At 35.0% G+C, this 14,975-nt stretch overlaps 1 long non-coding RNA gene across 2 annotated transcripts in view; it reads left to right on the top strand.

Annotated features, from left to right (window-relative positions):
* Window positions 1–14,975, top strand: part of LOC125103122 (uncharacterized) — a 38,527-nt gene that overhangs the window by 631 nt on the left and 22,921 nt on the right. For both annotated transcript variants that reach the window (XR_007128287.1, XR_007128286.1), the window contains exon 2: window positions 13,675–13,789. This is a non-coding gene — a long non-coding RNA (uncharacterized LOC125103122). The remainder of the gene's footprint in view (window positions 1–13,674; window positions 13,790–14,975) is intronic.

Here is a 14,975-nt window from a genome sequence, read left to right as displayed (position 1 = left end):
GGACATGGATGCTAGAGTGCCTAAAATAATTTAAATGCCAACTGTTTCTAGGCAAGTATGTGGATTAAACACCATTCCGAGGTCAAGGTCACCACTCGATTCCAGATTCAATGTAAATGCTTCGTCTTCACTTTCTTGGCCTGTTTTTCAGTACAACTACGTACAATTAATTCTGAAAAGATCTATAATGCTCTTTTATAGTGAGTACAGTATTTCTGCTTCTCACTAAATGAAATTGACTTCAGAGACAACTAGAATGATACTTATGACAGACTTCATTAACCAAGATATTTCTGCATCACTGAGACCATAGAAATCACTAAAACGCTAAAGTTGGAATCACCCAAATTACATTGTTTTCATTATATGCCTAGTTCTCAGTATTCTGTTACCTTTTTACATATGCTTTGTCAACTCCAACTTCCACATGACAGCCACTCTAAAATTTTCTGTAGCATTTGAAAACTCTCTAACACACATTTGCTTTCCTCCCCTTAATCAATGGACTCATTCTCACAGACAAAGAACATAGAATACACTCAGAACTTCCTCAAAATTTTGGCTCCAAAACAATCTATATCACTATACATCATTTCTTCCTCTCAAAAGAAAGGTACATTTCACCTCTGATGATTTACAAGTAAACTTCCACTTGGTTATTTGCTTCTTTCCAGTTCTTAGGTCTTGTTCTTCAGTGGCTTCCTCTTTTCCTTACAGGACTAAAAAGGTATGTGAATTCTTATTTCACATTCTTGCCAAATTTGGTAATTCTGGTCTTTTAAGTTTTAGTCATTTTGGTATGTAGTTGTTGTCTCCTTGTATTTTCAATCTGTGTTTTCCTGAATATTATGAAGTTAACACATTACCAGTGTCTATTGATCACTTGGATGTTATCTTTTTGAAATACCTGTTCTTTGAGGTAACTTTCTTTTTTCTGATATTCCAAAACATTATATGTAGTCCTTACCATTGTTTCCTCTATATTCTTTTATATCTTACATGCCTTATTCTCTTATTCTGGCTGTTCTTTTCCTGATCTTCCTTTTAGGCTATTAATTATCTCTTTAATTATGTTAATCTGTTAGCAAAGCTACCTATTAAATTCTTAATTTTGTTTTATTGAATTTCTCAGTTTAGAATTTCTATCTGGATGCTTTTAATATTTTCAAGTTCTTTCATCAATTTCTATTTTGTCTTTAATCCCATGGACAGCATTTGAAGTTATTTTAATATCTCTATCCATAACTGTCAATTTCTGAAGCCCCTGTGGGTCTTCTTTGTTGTTTGCTTTTTCTTTTTTATTGCTGTTTTGCCTTTGCTCGTGTTGCCTTGTCTTCTAGTATGGCTGGTTATTTTGATCATGTGGAGGATCTCAGATTTAAGTATTTTGTAGATAGAACTTGAAGACTAGAACAACATTACTGTATCACAAAAAGATTCTAAATTTGAGTGTGTTTTTGCCAGGAGCTTATATTCTGGAGGATGCCTGGTGATATTATGGGTGATACACCATTAATAAATTTCTTTAATCTGATTTAAGAGACAGGTGGTTCAGGAAAACTTCAGTGCTCTGAGAAGAATGGTCAGTTTTTGGTTTACTGTTACACCTAGAGGGCAGCTTTTTAAGGTACCAGACTAAAGTGTAAAGAATTCACTGAAGCCATTTACCTTGGTAGACTATGGATTCAAGATCTTGTAGACCTGTAAGGCTGTCAAAAGCACAGCCCATACTCTTAGAAGCTTTCTTTGTAATTGTCAAACTCTCCCATGATAAAGTAACCCTAAATTCTGTGCTTACCTTTGTGGGTCTCTTTCCTTATTTTAGATCCTTTACTATCATGCTGGTTCTCTGGTTTATTTTAGAATGTGATTCTTTAGTTTTTAAAATATTTTATCTAGATTTTCTAATTATTTTCAGTCAGAGACAAATGGTGGTTTCATCTTCCATTAGTGGGAATACCTTACTCTTACCTTACTGCTTTTATATTGCCATTTCTTGGTTTTATCATTTAAATATTTCCTGGAAGTCTCCTTTTTCTCTGTGCTGCCTCTATGCCTCTCTGGAATTAAGTCCATGGCCTTCTCTTTAAAATCTTTCTGGGTCTTTTCATCTAGTCACCAGCTTTCAATTACCAGACTAACTATATGTAGCTAAAATCTACATCTTTATCCAGATCTCTTTCTTTTAAGTGAAACACTCAATTTCCAGTAGTCCACTAGATGTATCCACCTAAATAACTTGAAGATACCTCAGTCTTTAATGTATAAATCAACATTTTTATTAGCTTATTCCTATCCCTGGCTAGGACTTAATCTTAATGCTATATTACTTAATTTTTGGATAGGGTCATCAACAAATGCTACCATCTCTTAATAATATTACCACTTTTCCAAATTTGGATCCTCTGTTATTCTTTCTCCGACTTTCTGCTCCCAATCTAATTAATCATTAAATCATACTGATTTTTCTTCCTAATACTTCTCTAGTCATCCACCCTTGGAAAAAAAACAAAAAACAAAAAACAAAAACAACTTTAGAGATGTATAGGTCAGTTCCTCTGACAACAGTGACACTGCAATGTTTAGTGAATTATCTAAGGTATAATACCTAACAACTTTGTGTTTCTGTTTCCCTGTTTGCAAATGGGCATGATAATACTAATACCCACCTAAAGCAGACTACATGCATTGCCACAACCTTTTCTTCCTCAGTCTACCCTTCCCTTTGCAATGTAACTTTGCAACATCTATCACTAAGACATGAGGTTGATTTTCCCATCTGAAATAAGGGTTAGACTGTGACCTGCTTTGGTCAGTAGAATGAAGAAGATATTGTGTGTATCAGGTCTTAAGAGGCACTTAATGTTACTAGTGTCTGAAAACTTGCCCAACTATTATGTGAATAAGACTGAGCCAGTCTTCTAGGGAAAGAAATATCATGTGTCAAACCTTCCTGACTGAGGCCATGATAGATAAGCCAGTCCCCAGCCAACCAGGCAAATGACTAAAGAGTATGTGTGATGCTAGCCAAAATCAGAAGAACTGCCAATTTAGAGACTTATTTACTAAACAAATGATTGCTGTTTGAAAGTACTATGTCTTGACTTATTATCCAGAAAAAGTCAATTGATAACACTACTTCATACGGTTACAGTGAAGATTAAATGAGTTAGTATAAAGTGCTTAAAACATTGTCTACTACATAGTAATCATTATTAATTTTATTTATAGACTTACTTATTTATTTAGTAGGCTCCATGTCCAGTGTGAACCCTAACATGGGTTTGGAACTCACAACCCTGAGATCAAGATCTGAGCTGAGATCATGAGTTATATGCTTAACCAACTGAGACATCTGGGTTCCCCCACAGTAAGCATTATTTAAATGCTAGTTATTATTATTCTCTGCCTCTCTATCCCCACTGCTATGACTTTTGACTCTCATTACCTATTACTGATGAATTATTTCTTTTGCTACTAATCTTTTACCTCTCAAGTCCATCCTCCACAATTGCCTCCTGAGTGCTCTTCTAAAACAAAGTTCAGTCATGTCCATTTCCTCTCTAAAACTGAACTGAACCTTTGATAGTTACACTTAAATACAAACTTCTCTGTTTAGTTATTTAAAGACTCTCCAATTTTATCTTTTTATATATTACTTTGATTCATTTATGTTTCTATCAATGCCTGTTATAGCATATTGATTACTAGAAAAGTAATTAAAATTAAAACAAAATATTTTTTACAGCATAAAAATAATTACTTTGTAGCTGAGTCAGTGTGGTGTTTGTAGTCAATTTGATTAATACTGGATGGAAGATCCAGAATATAACATAAGCCCAATATTTTTCACATTAAAATAAGATTTGCTTTATCACACATTTTCCATAAACAAATCCACCATAAAATGTTATCAGTAAATTGTTGATGTTAGATTTATTTGCATTATAAATATAATACCTAGTTCATCAGCATTGTCAGGTAATGAAATGTTATATTTCAGGAGTTTCCAGTTGCAGCTCCCCTCATTGATACCAAATTGTTACATAAGATAGAATCTAGGGTGTTTTAAAAATTATGTTTTCTAGGGGCTCCTGGGTGGTTCAGATGGTTAGGCATCTGCCTCTGGCTCAGAGACCCTCGTTGGGCTCTTGGTTCATCAGGGAGCCTGTGTCTCCCTCTCCCTTTGCCTCTCTCCCTGTTCATGCTCTCTTCTCTCTCTCTGTCTCAAATGAATAAATACAATCTTAAAAAAATTATGAATATTCCAGTGTCATCCAAAACTACTGAATATGAACTTCTACTGGTACAATTAAAGAATCTGTGTGATTTTAAAGACGTTTTGGCTCATAGACCTCTACTATAGCTAAGGAAATTTTTAAAATTATTTTGGAGTTAATTGAAAACTCTTTAGGGTACAAGAAGCTTAAAGAATACATGAGACTGGAATGTATATGAGACCTGAATTCTCTTTTAAGAATGAGAAATTGTATATTGATTATTTTTGTACTTTATCAACTGTAGATTTGATGCTTGTTAATTAATCATAGTACTATTTGTTAGAAGAATAGTAGAAGCACAATGTTTTCCATAATGAATTTTATTTAGATTGAACTAAGCAAGATTTGGAATATAGTTCCTGAAACATAAAAATTTGGGTTCCTTTTATAAATTAATGGTTGATAAAATTAAAAAGTATTCTCTAACCATCATAAAATTATTGAAACCTAGAGCCTTATTTTGTTTTATCTTACTAGAGGTCAATCTGGTTTTGCTTTACCTAACTTGGAGGTTAAAAAAAATACCTATGAACTCTATGTATAACTGAAATCATTATTTTTTAAAGTTTTTCCAATATTTTATGTGAACATGATTTCTTTTATTTTGAGGTCATATGGTAAAGTGATTACAGGCTAACCTCAGATATGTAGTAAACCATCAAGTTATACTATATAATAATATTAGATATAGGTTTCAAAATGGAATCTAATATATAGTTATCAATTTTTTTTAAAGATTTTATTTATTTATTTGACAGAGATCACAAGTAGGCAGAGAGGCAGACGGAGAGAGAGGGGGAAGCAGGCTCCCTGCTGAATAGAAAGCCCGGGGTTGGGGTTCGATCCCAGGACCCTCATGACCTGAGCCGAAGGCAGAGGCTTTAACCCACTGAGCCACCCAGGTACCCCTATAGTTATCAAATTTTTGTTATGAAGAACCTCTGCCTATTTTATAAGCCAACTTGCCCAAACATGCATAGGTAATTACAGAGGAAGCCTCTGGGCTTGACCCTGTGAAGGTCAATGCTAAAATTTTGACTCTAACTCAGTTCTTTCATATTTTAAATGGAGATAGTAAAAGTGCCCAACGGGGGGACCAGTATGTTGGTAGATGAAGATCCTGAACTCACCTTCTCTCACAGACACCAAATCCATAGTTACATGGAGATCATTTCCCTCTGAAAAAAAGATCTGAAAATTACATGAACTGCCCTACACAACAAAGGGTGAAAGGGGTACATTGTGATGGGTAGGAGAGGCAGAGACATGGTCTCACATGTAGAAATACACAATAGAGAGGGATTTTACCAAGACCCTGGTCCCAGGGATCTGCCCCCAAAAGATGAACTGCCAGAATGTCATTAGGAGATCAATGGGGCTGATGTCCAGGGGTCCCAAAGTACTATAGGAAACTGGGATTCTCTTCTTGGAAGATTCATGTATGGTTTTACTCACCCCAAGACCCAGAAAAAAAAACAGCACTTTGAAAAGTGCCTGGATTATATATGAAGGCAATTCATTTGCTGATTGGGGGCACTGACTAAAGGGATGGTGGACATTGGAGATATTCTATGGAGATAGAGTCACTGGTGGATGCCATTGTTGCATTTTCCACATAGTTTGCTAACACAAGTGACAAGCTTGGACACAGTGTCTTCTACTGCCTTGCTGGGATGGGCAAAGGTGAGGAACAGTGGCACTTGCTGAGACCAGAGAGCATGGGTAGTTGCAGTGCTTCTCTGCTCCCTGGCTTGAGTAGACAAATGCAAATGGTCATGAGGTTCTTTCACTCCCTTTCTAAGTCTGTGAGAATGGGTGGTTGCAAACTCTTTGGGCCCCTGGTTGGGGCTGTCAAGTACAAATAGTCATGACATTCTTAAATTTTCAGTCTAATGCTGGCACACAAGCACACAAGCACACATAAGGCATTCTCCGACTGTATTGCTAAAGCCCATGGGCATGAACAGAAAAGACATTTTCCTGATACCCTTTTGAAGCTGGTGAAGATGTCCCAGATGAATTGCTAATGCCAGGAAAAGTACACAATCAAACAGGCTCTGATTGCGTGGCTCTGGTGGCCAAGAGGGCTGGCATTCTCAAGCTCCACAGGACTAAAAAAATTAGAAAGACAGCTCTTGGCAGGCTACCACTACTAGGGCACTGCAGCAATATCAGACTAAAACACAACCCAAGTTTTTCTATGAAAAAAAAAAAAACAAACAAACCCTTATTTACTTAGCCTAGAGCTTCAGCCCAAGGAACACCCTTCAGGTTTTCTACATATTTAAAGCTAGGGAGGTGCTCCCAGAAAACAAGCAGGGAGACACCATCCTTGTACACTTCCTTGGCCTCAGTACAGCTTGATGACACTTATTAGAAAAGAGCTCCAATTTTTTGCAACAATTCTCCAGGGGATACTTCAGGCCTTCTAGTCTAGAGGCCAGCAGGGATATGATTGTGGACCACAGGACTAAATATGTTTACATACTGTAAACACTGTTGCCTGAGGATATTACTTCCAGTCATTCTGAATCTAGGTGCTAAATAAGAATCCTCCCTTTAGATGACTAACAGGTCTTGACACTTCCCAACAACGGGAACATGTCAAGAATAAAACAGGAAATTTAGACAATTACAAAGGTCTGAGAGGTGACCAAAAGCTAGGACAAAGTGGAATGAAAATTAACACCTACACAAGGCCACTCCTTCAAGACTAAGAGAGATAGCTGTTACACCCAATTCTTAGAAACAAACACAGAGTCTAGCAAAATGAGAAAACAGAGAAATATGTACCAAATGAAAGAACATTACAAAACCTCAGAGAAAGACTTAATAATAAGAGAGAAGTAAGCTACTTGATAAAGAACACAAAACAATGGATATAAAGATGTCCACTAAGTTCAGGAAAAGAATAGATGAACACAGTGAGAATTTCAACAAAGATTCTGAAATATGAAAAAGTAACAAACAGAAGTAAAAAACTTAAAAAAGTAACAGAGAGAGATAAAGAACACAATAACTGAACTGAAAAGTATAGTAGAGGTGTTTAACAATGGACTCAATAAAGTAGAAGTATAGATAAGCAATCTGGAATATAAAGCAATAACATCTAGACAGAACAGCAAAAAGAAAAAAGATTAAAAATAAATATCACTTGGGAAACCTGGGTGGCTCAGTCGGTTAAGTGGCTGCCTTTGGCTCGGGTCATGATCCCAGGGTACTGGGATTGAGTCCCACATTGGGCTCCTTGCTCAGTGGGGAACCTGCTTCTCTCTCTGCCTCTGCCTGCCACTCTGCCTGCTTGTGCTCTCTGTCTCTGTCTCTCTCTCTCTCTCTCTCTGACAAATACATAAATAAATAAAATCTTAAAAAAATAAATATCACTTAGGGAATCTCTATGACAACATCAAGTAGAATATTTGCATTTTAGGAGTATTAGAGGAGAAGAGAGAGAGAGAGAGAAAGGGGGAGGATATTTATGTGAAGAAATAACAGCTGAAAACTTTACTAACTTAGGGAAGATATTCACACTGAGGAAGACCAGAAAATTCCAAATAAAGTGAAGCAAAAGAGATTCATACCAAGACACATTATATTTAAAATGTCAAAAAGGATAAAGAGAGAATCTTAAAAGTAGCAAGAAAAAAACAAATTGTTATATATAAAGGAAATCACATAAAGCTATCAGATTTCTGAGCAGAAACTACAAACAAGAAGAAAGTGGCATGATTTATTTGAAGTACTGAAAGGAAGAAAAGAAAATGCAAGCAAGAATACTCTACCTGGCAAGATTATCATTCAGATTTGAAGGAGCAATAACAAGTTTTCTAGTTAAGCAAAAGTGAAAGGAGCTCCTCACTACTAAAGTAGTCTTTTAAGAAACATTAAAAGGACTTTTTTAAGCTGAAAAGGAAAGCCATTAATTAATAACAAAAAAAAAATACAAAAGTAAAAAATCTCATTGGAAAATGTAAATATATAGTAAAGGTAGTGGATCAATCACTTATAAAACTACCAAGAAGTTTAAGAGAAAAATGTAGCAAAGTTAACTAAAACTACAATAATTAGTTAAAGGATACAGAAACTAAAAAGATGTAAAAAGTGACATCAGAAATGTAAAATGGGGGTGAGGAAGTAAATACATAGAGTTTTGGAATGTGTTCGAAGTTAAGTTGCTATCAACTTAAAATAGAATGTTATTTATGTAGGATGGTATATGTGAGCCTCATAGTAACCATAAAACAAAACCTAATAGTAAATACACAAAAGGAAATGAGAAAAGAATCTAAACATAACACTAAAGGAAATCATTAAACCAAAAAGAAAGAGAGAAAGAGAAAAAAGGAACAGAGAGCTACCAAAACATCCAGAAAACAATTAAAAAAATGGCCATAAGTACCTAGCTATCAGTAATTACATTAAATGTAAATGGACCAAATAATCCAATCAAAAGACACAGAATGGCTGAGTGGATTTAAAAATAAAAAAGACATATATATATATGCTGCTTACAAGAGACTCATTTCAGAAGTAAGGGCACACAGACTAGAATGGAAAAAGATACTTCATGCAAATTGAAACAAAGAGAAAGCTGACAGAGCTATACTTATGTCTGGCAAAATAAACTTTAAAACAAAGATTGTGGGGAACTTGGGTGGCTGAGTGGGTTAAGCCTCTGCCTTCAGCTCAGGTCATGATCTCAGGGTCCTGGGATCAAGCCCCGCATCAGGCTCTCTACTCAGCAGGGAGCCTGCTCCCCCCGCCACCCCCCGCCGGCCTCTCTGCCTAGTTGTGATCTCTGCCTGTCAAATAAATAAATAAAATCTTAAAAAATAAATAAACATTATAATAAAAAACAAAGAGGGTCACTATATAATGATAGAAGAATCAATCCAACAAAAACATATAACATTTATAAATATATATGCACCCAACATAGGGGCACCAAAATATAAAAGCAAATATTATATCTAAGAGGAGAAATTGACAGTAATATAATAATAGTAAGGAATTTAAAACCCCACTTATATCAATAGGTCATCCAGATAGAAAATCAATAAGGAAACATTGACGTTAAATAACACATTAGCCCAGATGGACTTAATAGATACATACAGAACATTCTATTCAAAAATAGCACAATACACACATTCCTCAAGTGCATATGGAACATTCTTCAGGATAGATCACACAAAACAAGTCTCAATAAATTAAAGAAGATTGAAATCATATCAAGCATCTTTTCTGATTACAATGGTATAAAACTAGAAACAATAACAAGAAGAAAACTGGAAAAACTACAGATACATGGAGATTAAGCAATACATTACTGAAAAATTACTGAGTCAGAAAAAAATCAAAGGAGAAATTAAAAAAAACTATAGACAAATGAAAACAAAAATATGATGTACAAAAATCTATGGGATCCAGCAAAAGTGGTTCTAAAAGGGGAATTCATAGCAATATAAGCTTACCACAAGAACAAAAGAATTCTCAAATAAACAATTTAAATTTACACCTGTTGAAACTAAAATAAGAAAAATAAACGAAGTCCAAAGTTAATGGAAAAAAGAAAATAATAAACATTGGAGCAGAGATAAGTGAAATAGAAACTAAAAAAAAAAAAAGAGAGAAGATCAATAAAACTGAGAGCTGGTTCTTCAAAAAGATAAACAAAATTGATCAACCTTTAAGTAGGCTGACCAAGAGAAAAAAAGAGATTAAATAAAATCAGAAATGAAAGAAGAGTAGTTAAAAATAATGCCAAAGAAAAACACAGGATCATAAGAGATTACTATTAACAATTATATGCCAATAAATTGGACAACCTAGAAGAAATGGATAATTTTCTGGAGATTTACAATCTTCAAAGACAGTAAAATCTGAATAGACCAATTACTAGTAAGGAGATTGAATCAGTAATCAAAAACCTCAGAATAAACAAAATCCAGGACCAGATGGCTTTAGTGATGAATTCTACCAAACATTAAAAAAGCTTTAATATCTATCCTTCTCAAACTCTTCCAAAATATTGAGAAGAAGGGAAAGCTCCCAAACAATTTTTACAAGGCCAGAATTAGCCTGATACCAAAACCAGACAAAGACACCACACACCCAAAAAAGTTATAGGCCAATATACGTGATGAATATAGACACAAAATTCTCAATAAAATATTAGCAAACCAAATTCAAAAATACATTAAAAAGATAATATACAATGATCAAGTGGGATTTAGTCCAGGGATGCAAGGGTGATCCAACATCTGCAAATCAATTGACATGATATACCACATTAACATGATGAAATATAAAAATCACATTATCACCTCAATAGATGCAGAAAAAGCATTTGACAAAATTCAACATCCATTTTTGATTAAAAACTCTCCACGAAATACATATGAAAGGAGCATACCTCAACATAATAGAGGCCATATATAACAGACCCACAGCTAACATCATACTTAATGATGACAAGCTGAAAATATTTCCTCTAAGATCAGGAATAAGACAAGGATGCCACTCTTGCCACTTGTATTCAACATATTGGAAGTCCTTGCCAGAGCAATTAGACAAGAAAAAGAAATAAAAGGCATCTGGATTGGAAAGGAATAAGTAAAACTGTCACTATTTGCAGATGACATGATATTATACATTGAAAACTCTATTAAAGACTCTTATCAAAATCTGTTAGAACTTATAAATGAATTCAGCCATCAAAAGAATGAAATCTTGTCATTTGCAATGACATGGATAGAACAAGAGTGAAATAAGTCAGTTAGAGAAAGACAAATACCATATGATTTGACTCATATGTGGAATTTAAGAAACAAAAGAGACAGATGAACATGTTAGGGAGGGGAAAATAAAATAAGATAAAAACAGAGAGGAAGACAAACCCTGAGAGACTATTACCTATAGGGAACAAAACTGAGGGTTACTGGAGGGGAGGTGAGTAGGGGGATGAGCTAAATGGGTGATGGACATTAAGGAGGGCACTTGTTTTGATGAGCTCTAAGTGTTATATGTAAGTGATCAACCACTCAATTCTACTCCAAAACCAATACTAAACTATCTGTTAACTAACTTGAATTTAAATAAAAAACAACAACACAAAAACTAGTGTATAGCCTAGATTACCCTTATTAGGAACAACAGTTGATTTGCTTTAGCTTGGTTCTCTGTGTTACTATAATAATTTTGAAATTCCCTTAACAAGCATCTGCTTATATACCATTTTTTCTTTAATTGAATAATTTTGAAAAACATAGGATATATTTTATTTCAAGATCAGAAGTTCTGTTTCCATACAGCAACTTATATATACAGAACTGGGCTTGAGAATCTTAAAATGAGACAATCATGCATATTTGCTTTCTTATATTAAAGTATCAAGGTATAAAATAAAGATGAGAGGAAAGCAACTTATAATCATAGAGCCTTTCCCTTTTATAGAAGTAACATTTTAAAATTTACAAAGCTCTTCTTCTTACGTCATCAGGATGAACCTAGGAGTAATGTACCAATAGCACATATGTCAAACCATGATAGAGAGATTGATTGTACATTAAGTGCAAGAAAAGTAGATGGTCCTAAATACTGCTCAATGAAAGCTCGTGATTTCTTGAAGATTTCTGGTCCACATTGGAGAAGAAGAGAACAGTAATTAAAAAAAAAAAAAGTTAGGTACAGTGGTCTGTGGGAGTAGTAATCTGAGAATTTGTGCCTTGAATATTTTTCTTTCTTTGGATACATAAAGTAGCAGAGCATGACTCCATGTGGGTTGGTTCCACTTTGTATTTTGGCTTTTGTATTCCAAAATAGAATAGTTTTCCTTGGCAGACTCAGCAGTAGAGTAAGTCTAGAGTAGGTGGAGTGCATATGTATTTTTTTTTTTTTAAAGGAGAATGGGGATTTGCACAATGACCCAGATGTGTGCTCTCTGAACTCCAACTGTCTGTGTTCAAATATGCAATGTGAACTGAACAGGATTTAAAGAGACCCTTTGGATACCTTGGGGGTATTTCTTGCACAGTGTTTTGGCAACATGCTCTTCTAGCTGAATTAGATTTATGGCTAAAGCACTAAATCCTCATTATATGTGACAACCTTACTCCCCTGCCGCCCTGGTCCCTTTCCATTCACAGTCCTCTTATTTTTTTTTTTTTATTCCAACATCTTTTCTTCCCCTTCCCTAGCCCCAAGATTCAAAATATTCCACATTCCATTCTATTGGAGAGTTAAAATTGCATTAAATTTCTGAATGTGTCATTCACAGATGTCAGAAAGTAGAAAGGATGGTAAAGGTTAAAGATGTCTCATCCAATCCATCAGTATTTAGCCAAGAGTGCACTGGAGCCTTTAAAAGTGATCTATATGGCTAGATGCCTGACATAACTCTATCTATGAGAAGCAGTCACAAACATTCTGGCTAAGCGTAGTTACAGGTGAGTACTGAAAAAGAATACTCTCAGGTGTGTGGTCCTGAAGCTGTCACTTTTCTATCCAGCACTGTAAGCCAGGGTAAGGAGTCAGTACACATGTTCAATGGACTTAACCTTCTGTTGAAGTACTCTGGAATGTTTAATAACTTAAAGACTAGACCAGATGCACTTTAGCATAATTGGATAAATTTAGAAATATCAAGAAGGCTAATTTTAAAAATCCTACCTGTATAGGTAATTCCACCCAGGCCCAAATTGCTTATTATCTGGCTTGTTTAAAAGTTGTAATATTGTATACTATTTGTCTGCTTACCACAATAACAATAGATTTGAGGAATATCAATCATTACATATGGAGTTAGCAAATATACCTTGCCATACCTCATATAGGTATAACATGAGAGTCATTTGTTCATTCACTCACTCATTTATTCATTTAATAAATACTGAATACCTGATATGTGCCAAACACTGTGAGATGTATAATTGTGAACAAGACCAACAAAATATGCCCCTCTCAGTGAGCTTTCATTAAGAGGTGAGAGTCAGAGAAGTAGGCAGGCAATTATAAATGTTGAAGAAAGATGGTATGTAAGGTATAGTAGTACAAAGGGCTTTTAACTGAGCCTATTTGTGGGGCATGGGGGACAGGAGTAGGGAACAGGAGGATGATGGTTAGACTGAAATCTGAATGACTAGTAGAGTTAGCCATTTGAAACAGGTGGGGTCTGAGTAAAGGCCGATAAAAAGGATTAAAGGTGAGAATGGAAATGACTGGTAGGAACTGAAGGCAGTTCTGTTTGTCTGGAGCATTTACAGCAAGGAGAAAAGAGCAAGAGTTGAGATTCTGAAAGGAAACAGGATGCTTGTTGATGTGAACTTGGCCAGGAACTTTCGTTGCACATCTACTGTTCATAGACCATATTTATGGACCTTCTTGATTCCTACAGAATGCACTTCACCCACCAGTGTGCTTTCAAGCATTAAATGCTGCCTTCAGCTGCCATTGTGTTCAGCTTCTACATATATGAAAGTGACAGAAATAGGGAGACAAAGAAACAAGCAGTAAGTATATTTAAGTATATCCCATTGACAATCTGCATATCTTCTTTTGCAGTTAAGAAAGAGGCAATGCCATTGCTACATCAATGAAAAGATATTTATAAAAGCGAGTAACACATGAGGAACATAAATGACAAAACTAAGCCAAAAACAAAGCTACCCTGGAAAATGTTAAAATATAGTTTAACCTAAACCTAAAGCAGCTAGGAAAATATGATTTTTTAAGAAAATTAGATAGAAGAAATCATTCTGTAACAAGAAGTATCTCATATGCTCTAGACTTCTGTGGAGAGTACTGTGGTTCCTATCATGAGAAGTAATCTAAGCAGAGGGCAGTACTTCCACTAACCCATGTTATTGTGGAGGGATCCTACAGATGCAGAATATGATTTATTCATGATGCTAAAATACGACTTTGCATTCTTCCGTGGGCTAAATTCACTTTAAATGAATTTAATAGTGGATTTGGGGACAAGTGCTGCACCAAATCACTCAAGGTCACCTTCCGCTGAAGTCTGATTCCTTTCCGTGATGTCAGTGGCAGTTTTGAGTAAGAATGTGGCCCACTGTCCTCAAGATTACCAGGCTTATTGGAGTCTTTTGAGTCCAATCTTAACCCGAGAACCTCAACACAGCTGAATTTTAGATGGCTGGTGCAATTTCCCAAGAACAAGCTTTCCAGGTGTTAAATATATACACATTGTAATATATACCTTAGAACTTTAACTGACATACCTTTCTGCTAAATTCTTCTTCGTGGTCTGTGGTTAGTTGAATCCTTTCTTGGTGTGGTCTTTGAGAACAGATTTGTAACTTTAAATCTGGCTAGTATACAAATATGATAAACTCATTTAAAAAAAGCCTCCAGATTTTTCCCAGGCATGTTTTCAGTGTAGATGTAATGAATCTTACCAGCAATAATTTCTTACCTGCTGAAGACTTCTTTCACAAAACACACTGGGTAAAATGGCCATGCATCTATAAAAGAAAGTAAAGAGCACATCCAACTGCATACAGTTTATAAGATATGCTTAATGATGTATTTTTTCTTTACAATTTCTTCCAATACTTTAAAAAACATTTGAAATGTCATCTTTGTCATGAACTCTTTTCTGAATTTTGTGGTTCAGATTTGATATAGATTTTATTTCAGTCCCTTACTACTATTGTTAATGTCTCCTCACATTTT

This window comes from Lutra lutra, chromosome 6 (assembly GCF_902655055.1).
Source record: "Lutra lutra chromosome 6, mLutLut1.2, whole genome shotgun sequence".
NCBI classification, from domain to species: Eukaryota; Metazoa; Chordata; class Mammalia; order Carnivora; family Mustelidae; genus Lutra; species Lutra lutra.
The sequence above is the reverse complement of the archived record's forward strand: the minus strand, read 5'-3'. Positions and strand labels throughout refer to the sequence as shown.